The sequence below is a fragment of the Crotalus tigris genome, unplaced genomic scaffold, assembly GCF_016545835.1.
Source record: "Crotalus tigris isolate CLP2741 ecotype Arizona unplaced genomic scaffold, ASM1654583v1 scf7180000017536.10889498, whole genome shotgun sequence".
Classification (NCBI taxonomy): domain Eukaryota; kingdom Metazoa; phylum Chordata; class Lepidosauria; order Squamata; family Viperidae; genus Crotalus; species Crotalus tigris.
The window spans coordinates 6,266,112-6,290,383 of NW_024096460.1; the positions used below are offsets into that span (position 1 = coordinate 6,266,112).

General features: G+C 41.8%; 1 protein-coding gene across 5 annotated transcripts in view; it reads right to left on the minus strand.

Annotated features, from left to right (window-relative positions):
* Nucleotides 1–24,272, minus strand: part of CTBP2 (C-terminal binding protein 2) — a 275,399-nt gene that overhangs the window by 207,716 nt on the left and 43,411 nt on the right. The window contains exon 2 of one of the 5 annotated variants that reach the window (XM_039341725.1): nt 16,402–16,465. The exons of the other annotated variants lie outside the window; for them this stretch is intronic. The gene's annotated coding sequence lies outside the window, so the exon portion shown is untranslated. The remainder of the gene's footprint in view (nt 1–16,401; nt 16,466–24,272) is intronic. 5 annotated transcript variants of the gene reach the window in all.

The window sequence follows — 24,272 nt, forward strand, 5'->3', positions numbered from 1 at the left end:
GAGGAGACTCCTCTCTGTCCTCGAGAGGTGGGCCAGGACCTTGCATTTGTCCTTGTTTTCTATCAGGTAAGGGTTGAGAGCCTCACCAAAGAGTAGGCCACCCTTGTAAGGTGCAGCCGCCAACTGCCACTTTGCTTTGATGTCGGCTCACCACTATCTGAACCACAGTAATCTGCGTGCTGCGGTGTTGGACGCTATTGCCCTGGCAGAGTAGTTTGCAGCACGCAATGATGAATCTGCCATGAATTCCGCTGTCGCCAGTAACCTCCTCAAGTCATGGTGGGTTCTCTCCTCCTCTGGGGAGATCCTGGCCTGGAGTTGGCGCAGCCAGAGCAACGAAGTCCTAGTGAAAAAGGAGTTAGAAATGGCTGCCTTGATCATCCACACTGAGGCCTGGTGTGTCCTGCAGAAGGTGAGTTTCGCTTCTTGTCTTCTGACTTCAGGGCCTCTGCTGCACCCCCGGATACTGTGGATGATGAAAAAAGAGCTGCTAGAGGCTCATCTACTGCCGGGACCTCTATTACCTCCAATAAGGCCAGATCTATGTTAAACAAGTTCTTGTCTGTCCCCCCCATTGGAGGGAAAGACCCCAGTGCCCCCAAATTCTTCTGAATTGTATCAAAGAAGAGAGGGGAGCAGTGGATATATTGTTGTGTGTAGGTGGGCTGCGAAAACACCCTGCTGTTTGTGTCCTGACAAGTTGAGGGACCCTCTTGGGGGAGCCTTGGCCTCTTAACCTCTGCGGTGCTGCTGGCCTTGTGGAGCAGGGATTTGAATAGAGTCAGGTTGAAGAGGCCTACGAATGGTGGAGGATCTGGGGATATATCATCGTCCTCTGACAACCCCTGATCCGTTTGCTCATAGTCCCCCGTGGGGGGCTTCCTGCTTCTAGAGGAACGAGATGGAGAAATTGATCCCTGGTATGCAGAGGCTTCCTCTTGGGAAAGGTAGGATTGAGTTCTTGATGCCACAGACCTGGCTCTGGACCTATGATACCTCGAAGAGGCCATGGCCTGAGCGACGGCCTGAGATATCAGGGATTGTAAATGTTCTGATGATAGGGCTCCCTGATTGTCTGAGGGACGAAGCCCTGCTGCTGCTGAGTGTGCATCGGGTGCCCCCGGGCTCTCAGGCCCCTCGCTTAGGGGGGATCTCTCTGTCTGGTCTGCCTCTGTTTCCAGAGGTTCCTGACTAGGCTGCAGTGGGCCAAATATTTCCTCATCTATGTAAGCAGAACCTGGTGGCAGCGTTTTGCCTCGTCAGCGGCCTTGGAGGATCTTTTGGCAGAAATTGCCTTGCCTTGATCCTTCCTGCTGCTTCCTGGTTGGATGATCTTGACCTCTTATGTCCAGGGGGACTGATGGAGGAATCCTGTGCTGCTAAAGCAGCGTTGATGTCTGCCATTGCCACAGAAGATATCTCAGTGTGGTGATTGAGAGTAATCTCGTGATAAGGAGCCAGGAGAGGTCAGCTCAGGTCGCTGAGCAATCTGGTAGTGACTGGAAAAATAGTCCAAGTGTTGAGTCCACTCAATGTCACAATCACACCTCTGTGCTCCACTTAATGTCCAACACTCCTTGTGTTGCTGGTGGCGGCAAAACCAATTCAGTGGTACGGCCGGCACTCAGTTGATGGGCAGACAGTTCAGATAATCTCAGATATCGTTTGATTCCTCCTCCATTATTATTATTATTATTATTATTAATTTAAAAAAGTCCGGCCTGTCAGTAACTGTGTTTGAAGACCTGCTAGTTTGCTAGTGATGGGGGGATGAGGCCCAGCTTGCAAGATCCTGCCAGTTGAAAGCAAGGAAACTCCCTTCGATTGGAGTTTCTCCGCTCGTGCTAGTTTGCTAGCAAGGTGGGGGGAGTGGGGGGATGACAATGCGCTCCCCTTCTCCTTTCCGGCACTCGTGCCTGTCTCCAATTAAATGGAAGGCCAGGGGCTAAAAATGTATGCTGTGCCTGCTGCGCCTGCTTAAAGAGAACAGGCAAGCCAGTTCCCTGAAATTTGTGGGGTTCAATGCTGGGTCTGCTGCATCTTGCTTAAAGAGAGCCGGCAAGCAGGTTCCTTTGAAATTCGCGGGCTTCAACAATGGCGACCGCTAGAGGCGACAATGAAATAGCGCTTTAAAATTCACTCCCTATGGCTGGGGAGTGAAGGAGACTAATCCGGAGGCTCAATGATAGCTAAGTTGAAATCCTATCACCGGGGAGGGGAGGATTCCCCCTCCAGCTCCAAAGACCACGCAGAGATCAAAATGGCGATCGGCTCTTTGTTAGCCAGTTGACAATCAGGAAGCCACTCAGAGCCTCTCCATGTGGCAGAAGCAGCGGCGAGCGAACAGCTGCTGCCTACTAGCCCCCCGGATCTCCCAGTCAATGAATTAAATTGATACGACCTCATCTGTTGAATTGGACTCTAGAGCCAAGAAGCGTGTCCTCTCAGGCGAAAGACTAAGTCAAGACTGGGGGATGGCTCCAGGAACAGGGGCGTGGCGATTTGGCTGACTTAGTACAGGCAGAAGACAAGCAAAACCCATTGGTGGATTCTCCACTCATCATGCTGGAGAATATAACATAATAGGTCCTTAGATTCTTCTTAGGTTTCCAAACCTGCACTACAGAAAAAAAGTGCTTTATATATCTGAAGATTAGACCTTCTTTAAAAGTATATTGGATATAAAAAAGATAGTATACCTCTGAGGTTCCAGATGTTGCTGGACTACAGCTTATAGTATCCTTTCCTTGTTTACCACTTAGAACAAGAGTGTCAAATTGCCGATGCATCATGAGGAAACCCTGCCCACCCCATTGCCGGCAATGGGGAAAAAGTTCCGATACGTCGCATGACGTCATGTGATGTCACAAGTTTGACATGTCTGAGTTAGAACTTTTAGAAATTGTAATGCCAAGACACGGCCACTGGTAAGACAATCAAAGTAGACTCAAAAGTTCTTAGGGCACAAGTAAGAACTAAGTGAGAAATTATAAAAAGAGAAAAAGTATATAAAACATTTTGGGGGGAAAAGCAGTATGTCACAGATTGTTTAAACTTCATAGATTTAAAATAATCTCTATTCCAGCACAGCTATATCTATCCTCCCACTCCGATTTATCTATCTGTGCATGGAAAATTATCTAGAATTCCTGATAGCATGGAACTTTGAAGATATCTGTGTCAAAACCTGGGGTTCAAGGATAATGACACTGGTGTATAATAGCTTGCATTATGCCTTTCCCTCTAAATTTCTGAAAAAGTCTACTAGGATAACTGGGCATCATTTATTCTATTTATTGGTCTACTCATAAACATTCTACTTACGAACGAAATAATCAAATTTCAGGTAGCATTTCATTTGCAATAATAAATACTAAAAAATTTCCAGTATTCCAGCACTTCATAAATTTAAACACAGCATAACAGAATTTACTTGTTGATGAATGATCATAATTTATGTGGTCTTCTTTCTTTTCCACTTTGGTATATTATTTTTTTCTTGTCTTACTAAAATTCACAATGGTATTTAACACTTTAGTTTTAAATTATTATTCCTTGATGGACAGAATGCCATTAGCTTCATTTTGGCTGGTGCTCCCCCCATTACTTTAATTTATCCTGAGATGTTTTAGTGACAGTGGAAAATACCATTCTGAAATGAGTTCTCTCACTTCAAAGTTAATTACATATATTTGTTTTTTGATAAATGAAGGTATCAAATGTGATTAATTGAAGAACAATCAATAAAAATTTAGCCATTAGGCATCTTGATGAGCTTCCCGGGGCCTTTGGGCAATCTATAGCAATACACTAACTAAAGTGTACATTATAGGTATTCTATAATTCAGTTATGAAATCTCTGAAACATTTCCATTTTATTTTAAAAAAATCTTCCAGGCATTGTATCTAATATTTTTTTCTCTCATATCCTTGCAGAAAACATGACCACAGACAAAACTATCAAACTAATCATCTTTTCCCACTGCAATTTTTAAAACTTATATGCCTTTGACAGTATATTGAGCAGTTATTTGAAAAATAGATGGTCCCAACATCTATTACTTTGCTTCCTTCATGTAGTTACAAGAGTCTCTCAGTTCCATGTTTTAACTGCTGAACAGAGCTACAGGTTTAGAGACCGTATCTATTCTGAAAACTAGATGCTACTTGTTATTTAACACAGAAGACTTTTTGCCATCAGATAGTTTGTGAGATTTTCTCCAAACAGCAGCTTGGCAATTAACTCCAGATAAGAAAATTTGCCCTTGTAAAAAAAGAAGTCAATGATGCCTTGGACCTTTTTTTTCTATTCTAATACAGACTTTCAGGAATTGTCAGGACAATCTCTAACTACAAAAAGGAGTATTACTTAATGATTCAGAAAAGTATGAAAACCTAAGTACAATTCACAAATCTAGGTATGTTACACTTATTAGCATAAATGCTGACAACTGTTAATCTACTATAACCCTGATTAATGGATACAGCTGTCCATTAATACTAGGCAGTTTAACTTGCTACTAAAATTGATTACACAGTTAAGAATTCAATCCTGTTGTTCAATAAAAACTGTACTCTCCTGAAAATGCAATGTAGAGTACAGCACTATTCACCAGCACTTACATATATTACAAAATATATGTTTCCTTTGTGTATGTGTGTGTGTGGCATGCTTATGTGCAAAAGTGCAGTGTTAACTATATTAGTGGCACTATTTCAAACTGACATGACGCACTGAAGCTCAAAACAAAAATAAAATTCTGGTGCAGAAGGTTAAAAAAAAAAGTACTGCAAGGTAAAATCCAGGTGATACGATTGAGTTAAAGATACTTCTTCCCCATCCAAATCTGTATTGTCTCTAGCACTGGGACATAACTGTGACAACTTTACCTAGATTAAAAAGTATAATTGAGTATCATCAATATACTGATGATACCAAATCCTAAACCAGCTGAAGACGTCATGTAGGATTGGTGGGAATTGTAAGATTGTAGAATTGATGGAAAGAAGCATAACCTGTAGCAGCCTACAAATGGTGGGCCTAGGGCAGGGGTAGGCAACCTTGGCTCTTTTATGACTTGTGGACTTCAACTCCCATAATTCCTGAACCAGCCTTGCTGAGAAAAGGGAGAGATTTCCAAGCTGAGCCATACTGGCTCAGGAATTCTGGGAGCTGAAGTCCATGAGTCATAAAAGAGCTAAGGTTGCCTACCCCTGGTCTAGGGGAAGGTCTCCATCTGCCCACCTACCCACCCAATGAATGCCGGTAGAATAAAGTTTTGAGTATGTGTCATGAAATGAAATATCCAATTTGAATTAGTTTCACATGAATTGGCAAATTGCTATTTCTATAGAAAGCAATATTTGATAATGTATCATGAAATGGGAAAATCCACTTCAAATCACAGTTCCGTATGAGTCTGACAAATCACTATTTTTAATTTCCATGACCACAAATAATGGTTTGTATAAACTGTAGCCTATACAAAAGAAGCAAACCAGCTATCTGCAACCCTTCTTTCACTGGTCTTCCCTACTGTAGCCAAGTAAATAAACTTATATTTCTTAGCTGCCCCTGCTAAGCAACTATTGAACATCTAGATTCTAGAATTTACAAGGCAGCCAATTAATTCTTTGAACGAAGTAGCCAGATAAAACCTAGGTAAAGCATTTACACCTAAGTGCATTAGACAACATTAAACTTAAACTAATGTAGCTTTTACTAAGGAGTATGTGTCTTGATTAGCAACTGTTTGAACTTATGACAGCACTGAAATAATTAAGATTTATGACAGGTTCTCAAATTATGACTGTCAGCAATTCAGGTGCTTGGCAACAGGTACACATTTATGATGGTCAGCGTCCCATGGTTATGTGATCACTATTTGTTACCTTTGTAGCCATATTCTGACAAGCAAAGTCAATGGGGAAGACAGCGCTAAGTTGCAAAGTGTGGTTACATCAGACCACATGGTGATTAGCTTAATGAACTTGACATTGTAAGTTGGGCAGTCGTGTGCTGTTTTACTTAATGACCACATTATTTAGTCATAGAGTTGTCAGTTGCAATCATCAAGTTAGGACTAGTTGTAATTTAAATAGTTACTGTCATATTTTCTTGGAGAGAGAAAACTGCAAATTTCAAACAGAATTTTCTGTTAACTAGAACAAAAGGAAAATCTAACTTAGGAAAATGTATTCAGGAAAAACACACATTTACTTATATCAACATTTAACAATAAAGTAGTTTCATATCATACTGAACTCTTCTAGCAATTATATTCAATCTTTCTTTCCTTCTGATTTTACCTTCTCTTTCTTCATATGCACTCACATAATTCCCTTCAAATCTCAATATTTCAATTTCCCTTCTCAAAAAAAGAAGCAAATGATCGAAAAAGTTGCAATTTTAAATCAGCAGAAAACATAAAAACAAAAAGTTGTATTTTTTTCATAAGGAAAAAACAGCACTATGGTTTCCTGAGATATGATGAAATGACACTAAGAATGCTATGCATATTGTACAGAATTAAAGATCTAAGCTATTTTGTGAGATAGAAATAATTAATAAAACTAATGAACATTTTAAAAATAAAATTAGTTGGTGGCTTTCTAATTAAGAATTCTGAAAACATTTTTCAGAAAAATTAAGATGAATAGTAGGTATGACTTGAATTGCTTTACTCTAATTTACTATAAATTAAAATATTGTACAAGCCAGGAAGAACATATGTTCCATATATTCTATTGAAATAATCAAGATTATTTTTCTAATGCAGTATGTTACTTTATGGAAATAAGTTGTTCTCATATCCCAAAAGGCCAAGATCTCCTTCTAATGCCTGAAATGGTATGCTACAAATTACAGTAGTGTTAACTATTTTCCAGGTGATATGGAAACACTAACACCATAAAAAATGTGACGTTGGAATATTACCATATGGGTTGTGAGCAGATTCATGAGTTTCTGCCAAGTGTATCTCCCAGATCACAATCTTTACTAAACTCTGTTATAGAACTTCCGCCATATAATTTTATGCTCAAGGGATAAAATAAATCTTCATCCTACGTGAAACTACTAATGTTGTTGCATTCTACTCAAAACGGATATAAAACAGACCCAAAGTGCAACAGAACTCAGATTTTGTGAATATCCCTACTAGACTCTCCTTCTAGCTCAAATATCACCATCTGGTTTTGCAACATATTGATGCAGCAATTCAATTTAATATCACACTTAGACTGTTAGAGCTGTGGTTGCACAGTGATTAGAATTCAGGCTAATTCTGGCAACTGCCAGCAGTTTGAATCTATCTGCTCAAGGTTGACTCAGCCTTCCATCCTTTGAAGGTTGGTAAAATGAGGACCCAGATGGCTGTAAAACACTGTGAAGCGGTATATAAGTCTAAGTGCTATTGCTATGTTCTCTAACCCTGCACACTCTCAAATCAACCTGTATGTTGATATGCAAATAGAATTATTAGCATCTATTATTCTGATTATATGATAATACAGTACTATAATAAACTTACTTTCCATCCTTTTTGGTCATTCGTAAAGAGTAGGATTTGAAGAAAGATATCTTTAAAGATACCTTTCATATAATTTTTCTCCCAAATTACGTTTCTTTCATGAATGGAAAAGCATTTTATGGGGAGATGCAAAGACCCAGAAAATTATCCTTGCCACAGTACAAAAGTAGTAGTATGCATTATTAGAGTCATAGACCAGCTATAATAAAAAGCAATATCCATATACAAAATGAGAATATGCCTATAAATGCAAGAGGCAAAAACAATAAAAGTGGAATTTACAAAATTGTGCTAAAGTAATTGTTTACTATGATATAGGATTCAGGATAGATGAAAAATCTGGACAGTAAAAGCAAAAGCAAAGGATTCTGCAATCTTTCTAGAGATTTCTGTTTACATATTAACTGCAAGAAACAGCACTTTCCCCTTTCTTGACCTTCCAGAGCAATTTAACAATAAAAGGGGTTAGCAATTGCTTAGAAGTAGTTGTTGATTATAGTGGACAATCAGCCAAAGCAAGCAGGCAAACAGACAAATACATGTTTAAGACCCAACTCATATATTAGCATAGCAGAACAAATGTGACACACCTAAAGTCTCCCAGCTGAAGGGCCATGTTAGCTTCTGCATTTCCCTTCCAGTAACAAAGAAGTTAAGGAAAGGTATTAATCCTTGCCAGGGACAACACTCAACATGGCAAGCACAAGTAATAGCTGAAGTGGAAAGACTCTGGCCCTGGCCCCAATCCCAAGTATAAAGAGATATTTCTCCTCTCATTAAAGGAAGACCTCCATGCCCATTAACAAATGCAACAAAACATTCGGTAGAGTTTTTAAAAACAACTTTTAGATGACATTTTAAAATTATATTTAACATGTGTATTTAAACAATTGGGTACTTTCCAGGAACCAAATTATAAACTGGAATTTGGATTGTGTAGATGACCTAGTTCTATCATCATCTTTCAATTTCATTAATTTCAGCAGCTGTATATTTCCTGGGGAGATCCAGATGTGCTGGACTTCTATACCTATCAGCCTCCAGTAACATAGCCAACAGCAAGAAGTTGTAAAAATGTGGAGAGCAGAGGTTGATAACTACTACTGAGATAAAATATCCTTCTGTACTGTGTAGCTCAGCTCTCAGCTGCTTTTCCATGCTATTTTGAATTTTGCAAAGTTTTACAGATTGTAGTTTTATAAAAGTCATAAAGACTAAAACCTCGTAAACCTATTTTTAAAAGTAAAAACTGAAACAATAATCTACACCAGTGGTTCTCAACCTGTGGGTCGGGACCCCATTTGGGGTCGAATGACCATTTCACGGGGGTCGCCAAACAATGCAGTCCGCCATTTTTTCCCCTTTTCCTTAGCTGTGCTACTGTCTTTTATTCTATTGGCTTTTGAAAGCCAATAGAATAGACTCTCTTGAATAGAGTCTAATTCTATTGGCTTTCAAAAGCCAATAGGAATTGTCCAGGCTGTCTCTGCCCTGCTGAGCCCGCCAAAAGTTCCATTCTGCAAACGGTGCTGTACCAGTTGAGTAGTCCTCGACTTACGACCGGTTGAGTAGTCCTCGACTTACGACCAGTTTGGGGTCGCAGCATTAAAAAGGTTGAGAAGGGGCGTTGTCTTACCTGAACGCCTTTTCTCAGCAGGATGATGTAGAGTCCAAATGGACGGGTTCTATGACGGCCTTCCTGCCTGGCAGACTGGGTAAAAACTTCGGCCACACCCCTTCCTTTGGGCGTGACCCCAGTTTTGACTTAGGCGAGAAACTTTGTTGGAATTAACATTGCAGCTCTTTATTATATCATTATTATCTCCCTGCCTAGACCTATCCTCTGGGTGGGCTTGGACTCTACATCATCCTGCTGAGAAAAGGCGTTCAGGTAAGACAACGCCCCTTCTCCAGCAGGATGGCTGTAGAGTCCAAATGGATGGGACATACCAAAGCCCTCATGTCCCCCTGGGAGGGAATGTCTAGGCTACCGAACTCTGAGCAGATACGACTTGTTGAAGAACTCTTCTGCCAAAAGCCGCGTCTGCTGCTGCTAGGGAGTCTAAACGGTAATGTCGAATGAAAACCGAAGGTGAGGACCAGGTTGCGGCCCTGCAAATCTCTTCCACCGGAGCTTGCGTTAGCCACGCCGCAGATGTGGCTGCGCTCCGAGTTGAGTGGGCAGTCACCTGAGTGGGTGCTGGCAAATCCTGTGAGACGTATGCCTGTGCTATGCAGGCTCTGATCCACCTGCCTATGGTGGAAGGAGATACCTTCTTTCCCATAGTTGCTGGTTGAAAGGACACAAATAATGCTTCAGTCTTTCGGAAAGCCGAGGTGCGTTTCACGTAGAAACACAGCGCTCTCCGCACGTCTAGCTTGTGCCATCTGTGTTCTAGCCTATGTTTGGGTCTTGGACAGAAATCAGGAAGCGTAAGTTCCTGAGATCTGTGAAAGATGCTATTTACCTTCGGGATGAAGGTCGGGTCTGGTCTAAGAACGACCCTATCTTTGAAAAAGGTACACAGATCCTTCCTTACTGACAGTGCTGCTAGTTCTGAGATTCTCCTTGCTGAAGTAATTGCCACAAAGAAAGATACCTTCAGTGATAGGTGATGGAGTGAGCATGTTTCAAGAGGTTCGAAGGGTGCTGATGTCAAGGCTAGAAGGACCTTAGGCAGGTTCCAGGATGGGTACCTGTGTATGACTGGGGGCTTTGTATTAGATGCCCCTTTTAAAAAGGCACTAATCGCTGGATGTTGTGCTAGGGAAGTTAAGTTGTCGCAGGAGAGTACAGTTGAGAGGGCCGATATCTGTCTGCGGATAGTATTGACTGACAGGCCCTTATTAAGACCCTCCAATAGGTAATCTAGGATATTAGGGATAGATACTGCGGTCGGGTCTAGGTGAAGCGAAGCGCACCACCTACAAAATCCCTTCCATGTAGCGTCGTAAATCCTATTAGTGGACGCTCTTCGTGATGCCTGTATGATCGATATCACCCCTGCCGAATAAGATTGTTTAGTTAAGCTTTGCCGCTCAAATGCCAAGCGGCTAGATGTAGCCACTGGGGATCTGGGTGTACAAGCTTGCCCTGACTGAGTTTTACCCTGTCCGGGGGAATCCTCCACAGAGGTGATATCGAAAGGTCCACGAGGTCGGCAAACCACAGGCGCCGTGGCCAGTGAGGGGCAATGCAGACCATCTCTGCGCCCTCCAGGATCATCTTGCGTATGGTCGCCGGTATTAATGGCAGCGGTGGGAAGGCGTACAGGAGTTGCGCCGGCCACCGGCACCTGAGAGCATCCGTTCCCTCCGATCCCGGGGACGGGAATCTGGAGAAGAACCTGGGGAGTTGTGTGTTCTTGTGGTTGGCAAATAGATCTAGGTGCGGTTGTCCGAACCTCCGGGAGATCTCCTCGAAGAGAACCGGGTCCAGACGCCATTCCGACTGGTCCACCTTGGCTCTGCTCAGGGAGTCGGCCTGGGTGTTTGTCTCCCCTGAGATGTGTTCCGCTCTGATGGAACTCACATTGGTTTCTGCCCACCGAGCCAGAGCCAATGCTTCCTTCATTAGTTCCACTGATCTCGTTCCTCCCTCCTTGTTTACATGTGCCTTGGCTGCTACATTGTCTGTTAGCACGAGGACGTGCCTCCTCGTTACTAGGTGAGAGAAATGACGGAGGGCCAGGTGTATGGCCCGGAGCTCTAGCCAGTTGATGCTGTGTGACAGGTCCTTCTGTCCCCACTGGCCCTGTGCTATCTGGGTTCCCAGGTGGGCTCCCCATCCGAACAGGCTCGCGTCTGTCGTGAGTGTGACCCTGTTCGGTTCCCTGAATATGCTCCCCTTGAGTGTCGTGGGGGATAGCCACCATTTTAGTGATTTCATCACCCGTGCTGGTACCAGCACACTCTTGTTGGAGGTGCTGAGGTTCCTCCTCTGGTAGGGTAGGAGGAACCACTGCAACTCCCTCGAGTGGAGCCTTGCCCATGGGATGATGCCCATGCAAGATATCATCTTCCCCAGGAGCTTCGAGAGTTGTAGCAAGGACACTCTCCTGATCTTTTGAATTTGGTGAATTAGCTTGGATATGCTGATCAGTCGCTCCTGGGAAAGGTATACCCTGCACTGTGACGTGTCTATCACCGCGCCCAGGTGTTGCAGTCTCCTTGAGGGAATGAGGTGGCTCTTGTTTAGATTGACCGAGAATCCGTGCCCCTGTAGGGTTCGGATTGTGGTCTCGAGATCTGCCCTTGCTTGCTCCCGAGATCTGGATTGAATCAAGATGTCGTCCAGATAAAACTGAACGCGAACCGGGATCAACCTGAGATGGGCCGCTATTACAGCTAGGATCTTGGTGAATACCCTTGGTGCTGATGATAGTCCGAAGGGTAATGCCCTGTATTGGTAATGCCGACCCGCGTAGGTAAATCTGAGGAATTTCCGGTAGCTGGGATGGATGGGGATGTGTAGGTACGCCTCTGTGAGATCTATTGAGGATAATAGATCGTCTTCCCTGACGCTGGCTAGGATGGATTTCAAGGAGTGCATCTTGAACCTCCTGTACTTTATGAAATAGTTCAGGCCCTTCAGGTCCAAGATTGCTCTCCACCCTCCTGATGTCTTTGGGATAACGAAGAGGATAGAATAAAATCCTCTTCCCTCCTCTTCCTTTGGTACCCTCTCTATGGCCTGAATTGACAGGAGGTGGGCTATGGCCGAAGTTATCAGCCTCGTCTTGTGTACTCTTCTGGAGATGGGACATCTGATGAACCGGTTTGGTGGGGAAGAACAGAAGTCTAAGGTCAGGCCATGCCTGATCGTTTCCAGAACCCAGGCGTCGGTCGTGGTCTGCTCCCAGACCTCGATGAAATTTCCTAACCGACCCCCAATGGGAGTATCCTGTTTGGCGTCACTTGGTACGCTTAAAGGATCTGCCTCCCGCTCCCCTATATGGGCGTCTGGACTGGAACTGGCCCCTGGCTCCCGGGCTTTGGCGATCCTGGGTTCGATCCTGTCTCGGGTAGAAGGATCGTGAGCCTCTGGGCCAGTCCCAGGATTGCCCTGATCTAAAGGGCTGTCTCCATTCCCAGGGGCTTCCTGGGCGGGAGCCCTGTCTCCGGAAGTCCTGACTGCCTCTCCTGTCTAACTTCTTTGATGGATGTACTAGGATTTTTTTCTTGTCTCTGCCTTCGCTGACATGTGGGTCCAGAATGGAACCAAATAGGGCTACTCCACTGTATTTGGACGTCGAAAGACGCCATTTGGACCTCAGGTCTGTCTTCCAATTTTTGAGCCACAGTAGCCTACGCGAGGCCACTGTGGCCGCAATGGATCTTGCCGCATACTTTGTTGCGTACAGTGAAGCGTCAGACACGAATTGCGAGGCCGCGAGGAGCTTAGCCAATGTTTGGTGTACTCTGACCTGGTCTGGAGGCACCGTGCCTTGCAGTTCCCTCAGCCACATGATACTGGCCCTCGCGAAGAATGATGATGAAGTGGCTGCTCTGGCCGCCCAGGCTGCAGCCATATGGGAACGCCGGAGGGAGTGTTCAAATTTCTTCTCCTCAGGTCTCAAGACCTCCGCCATGTCTCCTGGAATCGCGGAGGTAGAAAATAATGAAATCAAGGGGTTATCTACAGTAGGAACCTCTAACATGTTAGAGAAGGAGGGAGATAGGTTGAAAAGCTTTCTTTCCGCGCTGTTAGGTGCCGGTGGGCTTGCAAGTGAGGACCATTGTTCCTCCAGCGTGGTCATAAAGACCTCCGCACATGGAATGTACTTATCTTGTGGAACCTTTTTGGCAAATAGAGGATTGGCCTCCTTGCTTGTTGAGGGCTTCTCATCCTGTACTGATGTTAGGTTGACTGTGGAAACTGCCTTTATCAGGAGTGATTTTAGGAGCGCTGGGTTAAAGAGGCCAGAACTCGTCGCCTGCTCAGGTGCAGTCTCCTCGTCCTCCGAGAGGGGCATGTCTGACATGTCAAGGTCTACTGAGTCACCCTCTCCCAGTTGAGAGGAAGTTTCAGAGGTGCTGGTAGGGGGTGGCCTAGCCCGTCCCTTACGGGGTGTGTGAAAGGCCACTTGCCCCTTAGAAGCCATGAACTGGGAGAATGCATCCTGCATGAATGCATGAAATTGTGCCGACCATATGTTCTCCTGCGCCTTGTCGCTGGGGTGAGGCGCTGGAGAGTGGTCGGGTGAAGAAGCTGGTGAGGAGGGATTGGAGGAATCTAACTGTTCAGTTTCCCCAGGAAGAGACCAAGTCTTGAGCACTTCCTCGGCAGTAGGTTCTGTGCTGGGTGCCACCGCTGGGACAGGGGAAACCAAATTTGTCCCATTGGCATTGGTTCTCTGTGCCCTGCTAATTTGCCTTTCTAAAGCCAAATGTCTCCTCAAAGCCTCTCGCTCAGCCGTTTTAGACTGTCCCTTCTGAGAAAGGTGCTTTGTTTTAGCTTTCTTCTTCCCCCCCCCCACCTCTGATTCAGAAGATCTGCGTTTTTGTTGTTGCTGTGGGGGGGACAATTGAGGGACCTGCGTGACTGAATACGAGACATTGTCTGCCATTGTGCCAGACACCCCGAGTAGGTAATGCCTGGAGTGGGGGAATAAGATACGCAGATCAGATGCAGATGCTTGGGGCTGAGCCCTCCTCTGCCTATACAAACAATGGCCAGACAGACAGGAGTCTTTGGACAGAAGATCCTGCAAGGCAGTGACTAAAGGCCACTATAGGAACAGTCAGGGAAAAATACTCCTCCTCACCTCCTCACCTAGTCCAGACAAAGTGCAGTTTATATCTCTTTCTCCCCCAGTCTGTGGCTGTGGCAACAGACCACGATCAGAACGGTTCTCTTTCTTTTCCCTCTTCCTTCCTCTTGTCTCAATTTCTTGAGATAACCTCAGATCATAGCATAAGGGGTCCCCCTTTGTCTGCAGGGAAATGGAGTCCGGGTGGTGGCCCCACCCCCAAGGGAAAAACGGCGGGTAGATCCGCTCGTTCAAAATGGCGAATGGGGAAGAAGCCACGCCTCCCAAGGGTAGCCTGGGAATCCACGAGGTTCAAAACAATGGCGGATCTTTGAATTTAGCAATCAGGGAGACTCCTTTAGTCTTAAGAGGGCTGCGCCTCTCCTCTGAGGAGAAAGAAAATTTAGTGCTAGTTCTGCTCTTGTCGGGCTGCTTCTCGCGCCGCTCAGCTGATCTATGCCGAGCGGCGCCGCGGTTTGCCGCTTCCCGCGCGGCTCAGCTGTTTCGCGCTGAGCGGCGCCTCGTTCTGTCGGCCAAACCACTCAGCTGTTTGGCGGACCCGGAGGGCGACGAGCAACCCGGTGTGAGGTCCCCGCGCCAAACAGCTGCTCGGCGGACCGGAAATCGGCGAGCGATCCGGCCCCGCTCCAAGCCTCCCGTTAGTCCCTGACGCCCCACTCACGAGTCCGCCGATCCTGGCTGCATCTCTCAAGTCTTATCAGCTGCCAGGAAACTTTTCTTTCAACTGGAAGAAGAGGGGATTCCTTTTCTCTCTCTTTTTTTTTTTTTTTTGAGTTAAATTAGTTTTGTTCTGAGAGCTGCCTCTCGCACTTCTACCAGGCTTCGAGACTGAGTCAAAACGGGGTCACGCCCAAAGGAAGGGGTGTGGCCGAAGTTTTTACCCAGTCTGCCAGGCAGGAAGGCCGTCATAGAACCCGTCCATTTGGACTCTACAGCCATCCTGCTGGAGAACCACAGATCTACACAATCATAGCAAATTTTCGATACCCTGCACTACCTCCTTTGTATTAAGAAGTTTCTTTAAAATAAATATATAACAGCATTTCAACCAAGCTATATGGTAGAATGTTCAAATGCAGTTCCAAGATGTTTAAATGCAGTTCATTAGGCATGATGAAAGATTAGATGATTTCTCAAATTTGCTTCAACTTTCTACACCAAATCTACATATTCATCCATATTTACAACATTGGGTAGACTCATCCAGTAGTTCTTGCTGACATACAGAACCCTTCATGCCAACTTTAAAAAGTCATTCTTTAGAACAGCAGCCCCCAACTTTCTTGGCATCAGGGACCAGTTTCGTGGGGGAGTTTTTCCACTGACTGGAAGGTGGGGAGGGGAGGATGCTTTTGATTTTGCTCACTTGCCTGCCACTCACCTCCAGCTTTACGGCTCTGTTCCTAAAAGGCTGTGGATCGTTACCAGTCTGTGGCTCAGAGTTTGGGGACCTCTGTTTTAGAAGTCATCCAAGCAACTAGTTTCAGTACGTGTTGAGGAGGGGAGGTCTTGTTATATATAAATAAAAGAAAATTATAAACAAATCTGCTCTCAGTTAAAACAATAAAGGTCAACATGCGGTTTATAAAAACCAGTGGCTCTACAGAAAACTATGCATATACAATTTCTTCATGGCCATATGGAAAAGGTCTGCTATTCATGATAGACAAAACCAGTTTAAGGTTTTCCTTATTGCAGTTTTTTATTGAAGAAGTGGCAGTTTCATCATAAAATCTAGCCCTGTGAATTGAGATAATTTACTGTCATCGAAATATTTTTGAACTGATGATGTGCCCGAACTTCAGAATACACCCGATACCCTATCTTTGTCAACTGTGAGCAAGTATGATGTCTCTCTCTCTCCCCCTTCCCCCTCTCTCTATGTGTATCTTGTGTCTCTGTATGCATGTGCCAGTTTGGTGTAATGCTTAAGGGGCTGGAAGTTCACTCTCAGTTCACTTTGAAAAGTTGAAACATGTCTATCAACATGCCCTGGACCAACAACCATAACCTTCAATGAAAGACGCTTTCATTCCACCTTGGATTGATTTAGACTATAATAGTAATATTTTTTTAAAAAAACAGTAGCCACTTACTTTGACATTGGAGCATGGCATCCTTTACCATCAATTTCTACAAAGCCCTTATTGGCCTTGACAACTATAAATAAAAATAAGAAAGGCAGATAAAAGGATAGAAAGCAAATAAACAAAGCTCAAGCTTATGATCTAGTGAAATAACAATCAAAGCGATAAGCAATTTATCTAGCAAAATGACTTAGCCTGATTGATCACACTGACACAAACCACAAAACCACAGGACATGTTTCCAAGCCTGTTCTTTTTTTAAAAAAAGCAATATATTCTGAAGTACCAACTCACCTGTAGCATATTTACATTTTCACATGCTTGGATCATCCACAGAGACATTTTTAAAGGACTATCATATTATCATCATGGAAAATCAATTTATAAATGCTTACTAATTTTGATAGAACTTTACTACTGCCTAAATCAAAGGCAGCATACATTAAATAACATTTGCTGGGGAACAACTTTAGAAGAATCACTTAATATCCTATTCATGAATTTTAAAATCTGATACAAGCTGCTAAATCAGAAAGCTTTTGCCTGATGCTCCAGGGCTCTTATTAGGTTTTTATCATTTAAAGCAGTATAAAGGTAAAAAATATCATTGTTAGATCCAATAGCATTGTTAATATGTTAATTTCTTATCATTGCCAAGAGGGTAACTTTAACATAAGAGATTTTCGCTTCTTCTAAATCTTAGTAAGGGATGCTTTGGCTATAAAAGGAACAAATCCTCATGGATTTTCTAGTTATGATGTTAAATAATTCATCCTTTTCAATTATGTTCTGTGAAGCTTTCCTGCAACTCTTGAGTTCAGAGTTGTAATTTCACCTATCCTCTCTCCTGCTTTTCCATTGCTGATGGCAGCAGAACTGTTTTGTAAGCCATCTGGAAAGTACTATCTTCCAAAATAAAACACAACTGGCACTCTCAAAAATATTTCTGAAACTGAAGAAAATGTAAATCCTAAATATTTTTATCCTGGAGTGGATAACCATTCACTTCTGTTTGAAGTGCTGAATGCTCATAAGCCCTGATGATAGGTAGAGGTAGTTCTCAACTTACAACCATTCATTTAGTGAACATTCAAAGTTACAACTGCATTGAAAAAAGTGACTTATGACCGTTTTTCATGCTTTTGATTGTTGCAGCATCCCCATGGTCACACCATCAAAATTCGGATGCTTGGCAACTTATGACAACTGCAGTATTCCGGGGTCATGTGACAAGCAAAGTCAATAGGGAAGCCAAATTCACTTTAACAAGTATTACTAATTTAACAACTGTAGTGATTCACACTCAACTGTGGCAAGAGAGGTTGTAAAATGGGACAAAATTCATGAAACTGTCTCTCTTAGCAACAGAAATTTTCGGCTAAATTGTGGCCTTAAGTGAAGGACTACCTTATTTTAGTCTTCTTCTTATGCCATATCCGTTATCAGACGTTGGCAATCATGTTGGCGATCCTGTTTTTATCAGCAGCCGCATGAAAAAGTGCTGCTGAGTTTTGTCCAAACCAGTCCCTTAGATTTTGAAGCCATGATGTTCTGCCTGGACCTCGTTTGCCTTCAATCTTTCCCTGGAGGATTAAATGGAGTATGCCGTATTTTTCTGGGTGTCGCATCTCATGTCCAAAATATTCTAATTTTCGTTTTTTAATTGTTTTGATGATTTCCCTTGGCTTTCCCGGTGGCTTATCACCTCTTCATTTCTGATCTTGTCAACCCAGCTTATACATAACAGCCGCCTGTAAATCCACATTTCAACTGTTTAGTCTCTTCAGGTGGCCTTCTGTCAGAGACCAACTCTCTTCTCCATAGAGCAGGATAGAAAAAATGTAGCATATGACAAGCCTGATTTTCAGTCTTAGGCTTATGTCGTGACTGCAGAAGACCTTTTTCATTTTGAAGAATGCTGTTTGAGCTTTTTCTATCCTTGTCTTTACTTCAACGGTCATGTCCCAGCTTTCTTGTAAATTAGAACCAAGGTCCATGATCCTTTCAACTTTTTCTAGTGATATTCTTTCTGAATTTATTGGTGGTAAATTAACGGGTTGTTTGCTGACGACCGTGATCTTGATTTTTGAGGTGTTAAGCTTCAAGCCGTATTTTTCAGATATTTCTATGATTCTGTTGATGAGGAACTGAAGATCTTCATGCTTACTGGCAAGCAGAACTGTATCGTCAGCATATCTTAAGTTGTTGATCCAAAAACCGTTTACTTTGATGCCAGCATTGATGTTCTCCAGTACCTCATTGAAGATTGACTCAGAGTAGATATCTAACAACAATGGAGATAGAATACATCCCTATCTGACCGCTCTTCTTATTTCTGCATCAGCTGAGTATTTTTGACCTAGTCTCACATTTGCTACCTGATGCCAATACAGATTCTTTATTATTTGGATGTCTTTGTCATCTAGTCCCCCTTGCTTCAGGATTTCTAATAGTTTGCTGTGTCTTATTTTATCAAAAGCTTTTTCTAAATCAATAAAGTACATGTAAACACTGTGATTGACATCTCTACAACGCTGTACAAGAACCTGAATGCTGAACAGCACATCTCATGTACCAAGATTGTTTCTGAAACCTAATTCTGTGTTACCTAGACACTCTTCAATTTTGTTGTATATTCTTGTGTGAATTATTCTCAGGAATATTTTCAGGGCATGACTCATTAAAGCTTATTGTTCTGTATTCAGTACACTTCTTTGCATTTATTTTTTTGGGGATTGTCACAAAGGTTGATTTTAGCCAATTATTTGGTATCTTTCCTGTTTCATAAATCTGATTGAAAAGCTGCAGTAAAAAATTATTCCCATTGTCTTCTTTAAAATTTCTACTGGGATATCATCAGGTCCTATGGCTTTTCTTGTTTTTGCTATTTTTATTGCATGTTCAACCTTTTCCATAGGGATATTTGGTCCAGCTGTTATACTTCCCATATCTATATCATTCCTAGTGTCCTCAAAAAGTTCTTCAATATATTCCTTCCATCTTTTTAGCTTTTCATCCTCATCTAAGATAATTTCCCCTTTTGTCAACTAAGTTGTTGATTTTCTTTTTGTAGAGGCCTGCTGCTTCTTTCACGTTTTTGTGTAAATTGAAATTATCATATATACATTCTGTCTCTTCTATTTCCTTGCATCTCTTTGCAAACCACTTTTCTTTTGCCAGTCGAATTTTTCTTCTAATTGTTTTCTGCAATTCATTGTATTTTTCTGTTTTTATTTTTATAAGATCTTTCATCTGTCATCCACTCTCTCTGTTTTGAATTTGTTACTTCTACTATTGCATTTTTAATTTATTCCAGTTTGCTTCTACATCATCATTCAGGTTGTTGATTTCCCTTAAATGATTTTCTAGTTCTTCTTTAATCTTACTTCCATATTTAATGATGAAGTCTCTGTCGATTCTTGGTTTAGCAGAGTTCGGGTTTTTCATCTTTTAGTTTCAGCTGGACTTCAGCAAGTAGTTAGATTATGATCGGATAGTACATCTGCACCTGGGTATGTCTTTACTGATTTTACGGAGTTTCTAAATCTTTTGTTTATTGTAAAATAGTCAATTTGGTTCCTTACTACATTATTTCGTGTATCTGCTGTTGATCTCCAAGTGTAGAGGCATCTTTTTGGCAACTTGAAAGAAGTTTCATCACACATTGCCTATGTTCCTTGCAGAAGTCTACAAATCTGTCACCTCTATCATTTCTGGTTCCTAAGCCAAACTACAGGAGTATCACTTCCTTCTCCCACTTTTGCATTGAAGTCCCCCATGAGTATTGTGATATCATTACTATTTAGGGTTTTCAGTACACTGTTTATATCTTCGTAGAACTTCTCTAAATCCTCATCGCTGGCAGCTGTGGGAGCATAAACTAATATAACCATTCAAATTTACTGGAGTACTATTTATTTGGATCATTATCACTCTATTGGATACAGGAATAAAGGACTTGATGCATTTATTTACAAGATTGTTTACTATTATAGCTACTCCATTTCGATGGTGTTTGCTATTCTCACCAGAGTAGTAGATAGTATAATTTCCTATTCTACACATTCCATTTTCAGGCCAGCGCATTTCACTCGCTCCCAATATAGAGATATTGTATTTGGACATTTCTTGGATAGTGTTGTGTGTTTTCCCAGCTTTGTATAGGCTTCTCAGATTCCATGTACCAATTCGTAGTTTTGGGTTTATCATGCTTCTAGCGGACTGGGAGATTCTTAGCACCCCTGCCCCATTTAAGGGATACCTGTACTCGGGGCCATTGTTAGGTTTTGCTGCCATTAACATGATTTTCCTGGGAAATATATAGTGTAGTAGTCTTCCCTTTGCTTTCTACACCGCTGTGCACATGCTGTTCAAGTGGCTACCACCACACCATGTGCTGTTCTTCTGAATCCGTCCCAATCAATGTGGTCTCCGCCTTCAGTCGATACTGGGGAGCCAGCTGCCACTCACCAGGCCTGTTGGTCCACGGGAGGTATTTGATTCCCTCCAACCCGCCATTACAGTGTAAAAGCCATAATGGGTAGGGCCCCCCGGGTAGCAGAATCTTTATGTACATAACAGGATGCAAATTTTAAAATGTACATACAGTACATACAGTTATTAGCCTAAAGCAAGAAGCACTATTCTAGAAACTGACCATAGGTGTTTACTACATATGAGCTGGTAGGTTGACTTTACGTCAGGAGTCAGTAAGCATAAGAATAGAGAAATCCTTGGTCTGGTCTATTATAATACTGTATTAGGACAGATTTGCAACCCGAAACTTTTTGTTTTTAGGAATGAACTATTAGAATGAACCACATCAATTATAACTGGTATACAGTTCTTTCCTGTCTATTATTGACAAACTGAAGCGTATGAGTTTTTTAATAGCTTGTCTTAAGAGCATTTAGCATTTTTAGAGATAACCAAACAGCAATTGCCAAATAAAAGAGTTGATTACTAGGGTTTTGGGGGTTTTGGCCCAATCTTGATTCTCACACTGTGTTCCACATGTTCCTCAAGGCACATAAAACCCATACAGTATAATTTCTAATCATGAATAACCTAACACCACAGGGAGGGGAAAAAAATGTGATGGACTTAGTCCACAGGAATTTGTAAAATGTAATTATTGGCATGATCTGTGGAAATAGTACAATTTATCATTCCTTCCAAAATGCGTGAGATAATCCTTGAAAAGATAATAAATAGAATGGTGCTATATTTATGACCCCGAAATATAATGTATCATTTGATTTTTACATATAATTCATTCAGCCATTCAGCATGGGTTCTGACTCATCACTATCCAAATGGAGTATAGCTTATGGGGTTTGTTTCCATGTGCAATTCAAGCTGCTAGTATTGTCATTTTTAAAGTCCTGCACAGTTCAGGATGTGAGTATCTACATACCACCTTCTCTTCCAGATCTGAAGCATTGAGGAGTGTTATCTGCAGGAATCTTGGGACTAGGCCCTCATACACATCCCTCCCTTCTCTAAAACAGCATATCTCCTTTCTGGAATGTGGTAAAGTGATAAAAAACTAGACCATTTTAACATGCTCCCGGGATTTAATGAACTACATTTGTTCCTTCCTGGAGGGTGAATGTTTACATATGTTCAAGCTGTCCTTTAGTGTCTGAGTAATTTATACTGGCTCTATTGTGTACTGCTTCAATTCCATTAGTGCCTGTAGAACAGAAAGCTGCTCAGATGTGCTATGCCTCGAGCAGCATGTAAAATGGATGGATGGATGGACGGACAGAATGGAAGGTTGGATGGATGAATAGGCTGTAGATAAGGAACTTTTTCTTGCCATATCTTAATGAAGGTTCCTCTATAAAGTAATATTACTATTTGACGCTGCCTGAGAAGTGAGGCAATCAAGTGAAATACTAATCTACTAATACTAATTTACGGACTATTCACTAATTCAGAACTATATCTCTGTATCTCACAATGAATAACTCAGTCAATGTGAAATGTGAAACTGATATATAAAGTTTTTATCTGTACTATGTTATAACCTAGGCATAATCCACAAAGAAGTACAAAACATATAAATGATGAAAAACACATTATCAACAACTTCTTTGTTCTTTCAAACCCACACAGAAGCCTAAAATTAGCTTAGCTGTTTAAATTTTGGATTTCAGATTATAATTAAAATATGTTTGTTAATTATTTACAGATATTTTAACAGGTGATAATATTTTCTGCATTCACTACTTTTCAATATGAAAATATTTTGGACTGTTTTTTCCCATAAGAGGTGTTAGAACTGCAGATACTGATTTTTATTTTTATTTTTTTTAATTCTTGGAAAAGAAAATTCTAATTTAGAATACCAAACAAGAGTTCTCCTCTGAACAAGTACCACATCTATTCTGGGAATTCACCTTTTTCCTTTAAGATCCCTCTCACAGTATGGACTTTATTAGACTATTTTTATAAAGTTGGTTCATTTTAAACAAATTCTGTAGTAGTATTACTTCCAAAGATTACTAGAGCAGCACTTTCCAGAAATTCATTTTAAAGTATTTCTTCTGCTTTTAATCAGGCTTGTATATATTCTAAGTAATTCCACCTCAACGGAACAACTGAAAACACATTAAGAATTTTGGACACGTTTTAGCATCAGAACTTGGACATAGTGATGGGAGTGTTAAATCTGCCAAAATTCTGCCAATTAACATCCACAGTTTTATCCTTGTTTAGATTCCTCTGCCAATAACTCCACCAATATACCAAAGCTTCAGGCAGCATTTATTGATTCCATTTCTGCTTAAAGCTTTAAGCTTCCACACACGTGCTATCTGTGTGCAAAACCCAGATTTCAGAACTTAATTAAAAGGGTGTGTAACAAATTACTTATCCATCTTTATTTCAATACTATACAATGAACCAGTGGTGTAATATAAACTCTTACAGCCAAAGCTCAAAGTAACTATACACGTATGATGTACAAACTCATTAAGAGATCAAGTTCTGGAAAGACAAAATGTCATGAATAGTTGGCAGTGACGGGCTGGAGAAAAGAAAATTAAAGGCAAAGGAAATCAGCAAAAGGGCATAACAAGACAGCAGCCCTAACAACACTATTGGAAATCTGCTTCTGCAGAATTATAGTTACCAGTGACAATCACCCTTTTCAGATACAATGCTCCCTTGGAAGTTACACAGTGATTTCGAAGAATTTTCTTGTTTTTTACATTTAAACTTTATCTAATTTCTAGAATGATCATATGGCAGGGGTCCCCAATCCCCGGGCCGTGAGCTGTTCAGAACCAAGCCACAGAATTATTCTCTCTCCCCACCACCAGTCTACAAAGCCAGAAAGGTTGGGGAACTCTGTCATGTGACATTGACTCCCTCTTAATAAATTTATGAAGATGTTTATCATTATTTGCCATTTTAAAAAAGAAGATAAGAAAAAATCACTGAAGACCATGGCTTCTGCAATTCTTCCCAGCTCTTTATCATCAGTGCTATAAGGGACATCTATGTTCTGTTTAAAAAAAAAGAAAAAAAGCATTTTGTCTTTTTGTATTTGTCAATTTCTGTTTGTCCCTTAAGTTAAATCTACAGGTAGTCCCTGGTTAATGACTATATGTTCAGTGACTGTTCAAAGTTACAATGGCATTCAATGAGGAAATTTACGGTTGGTTCTCAAAAGTTGAGGCTGTTCCAGCACCCATGCCCCCGTTATGTGATTATGATTTAGGCACTTGGCAACCAGTTCTTAATTGTGATGATCACAGTGTTCCACAGTGATGTGATGGTCATTTGGTCACTTTTACTGCCAACTTCCAAAAAACAAAGTCAATGGGGAAGCCAACAAGTTGTTGTAAATGATCACCGTGTGATGTCATGTC